Raw genomic sequence first — 1,913 nt, 5'->3', positions numbered from 1 at the left:
TGAAGCTGCGATGAAATGAAGGAGTGTTACGTGGATGATGAAGGTGGACACCATCATTCTAAGGAGCATAATATCCTGATTAGTGTTTAAACTTATATCAGAAATATTAAAATAAAATTTGACAAATAATGAATGAATAACTAAATATTAATAACATGGAAAACCTCAATTACAAATTAAATTCTGATACCTGGTCTGCAACTGTAATCACAACGGTAAAAACAAAATATATACATTGAATACAATTATTTAAAATCAACGTAAATCCAAACTAAAACAGTAATTTCCTAAATTAGTAATGAATAATCTAAATTACTAAACGTCAAACATACTTCTGAGTTTGCTTTTAAAATCATTAATTAAACATAAGTTTATATAGGTGCATTTTAACGATTAATATAAAGAGATGAATTAAAATGAGTAAAAGTAAACTGTAGTGAATGTTTTATTCTGGTAAAACAGCTTCCGGTCAGAGTTCCGTGATAAAGAGGCCATAATGAGTTCGTCAGCAGTGCGGTCAGCTGGCTTCACAGGGCGAGGGAGGCTCAGCCTGTTAGGGGGAAATGTATTAATTTACTTTATTATCTGACACATACATATATAAAGATTTAGTTCCTTTTGGAAGGCGGCGTTAACCGGTTTCTAGCTGTTAGTAGCTAGCAATAATCGGAACTCTCTTTAAATGACGGTCTTTAACCATTAAATAAGTCAAACAGGAAACAAACCAACATCAACACTGACTCTGTGAGTATAAAATATATTTATTATATCTTCAAATAGTTTCTACATGTCGAATTTGTGCAGTTTTCAGAGATTTCTGCCATGCTAGCTTCGTTAGCACCGTGTGTTTACTGTAAAAATGAAGGTTAGCATCCTCCTCTAACTGGGAGCCCAGTGGGTTTTCTGTTCCGACTAGGTTCTTATGGGATGTTTTGCTTTTTGGGTTTTTATGGCGCGACAAAACCAGAGCAGAAATACAGCTTAACCTGATTTTACTAAAACATGAAGATAAAAGGAAGTGAAGAGATTTTGGAGACAAAATAAACTAAACAAATGAGAAAAAACGGTCAAAACACACACATACACACATGCTTATATATGTATATGTGTGTGTGTATGTGTGTGTGTGTATATATATATATATATATATATATACACACACAGTACAGATCAAAAGTTTGGACACCTTTTCATTCAAAGAGTTGTCTTTATTTTCATGACTATGAATATTGTAGCTTCACACTGAAGGCATCAAAACTATGAATTAACACATGTGGAATTATATACTGAACAAAAAAGTGTGAAACAACTGAAAATATGTCTTATATTCTAGGTTCTTCAAAGTAGCCACCTTTTGCTTTGATTACTGCTCCACACACTCTTGGTATTCTGTTGATGAGCTTCAAGAGGTAGTCACCTGAAATGGTTTTCACTTCACAGGTGTTCCCTGTCAGGTTTAATAAGAGGGATTTCAAGCCTTATAAATGGGGTTGGGACCATCAGTTGTGTTGTGCAGGAGGTGGATACAGTACACAGCTGATAGTCCTACTGAATAGACTGTTAGAATTTGTATTATGACAAGAAAAAAGCAGCTAAGTAAAGAAAAACGAGTGGCCATCATTACTTTAAGAAATGAAGGTCAGTCAGTCCGAACAATTGGGAAAACTTTGAAAGTGTCACCAAGTGCAGTCGCAAAAACCATCAAGCGCTACAAAGAAACTGGCACACATGAGGACTGCCCCAGGAAAGGAAGACCAAGAGTCACCTCTGCTGTGGACGATAAGTTCATCCGAGTCACCAGCCTCAGAAATCGCAGGTTAACAGCAGCTCAGATTAGAGAACAGGTCAATGCCACACAGAGTTCTAGCAGCAGACACATCTCTAGAACAACTGTTAAGAGGAGACTGTGTGAA

The 1,913-nt window shown here is 35.9% G+C and overlaps 1 protein-coding gene across 2 annotated transcripts in view; it reads left to right on the top strand.

The window, feature by feature from the left end:
* The first annotated feature begins 474 nt into the window (after positions 1–474).
* The window catches only part of lrsam1 (leucine rich repeat and sterile alpha motif containing 1), a 17,501-nt gene continuing 16,062 nt past the window's right edge, over positions 475–1,913 (top strand). For both annotated transcript variants that reach the window (XM_047373232.1, XM_047373231.1), the window contains exon 1: positions 475–744. The gene's annotated coding sequence lies outside the window, so the exon portion shown is untranslated. The remainder of the gene's footprint in view (positions 745–1,913) is intronic.

This window comes from Girardinichthys multiradiatus, chromosome 8, assembly GCF_021462225.1.
Source record: "Girardinichthys multiradiatus isolate DD_20200921_A chromosome 8, DD_fGirMul_XY1, whole genome shotgun sequence".
NCBI classification, from domain to species: Eukaryota; Metazoa; Chordata; class Actinopteri; order Cyprinodontiformes; family Goodeidae; genus Girardinichthys; species Girardinichthys multiradiatus.
Note: the sequence above shows the minus strand (reverse complement) of the source record. Positions and strands in the feature narration are given on the sequence as shown.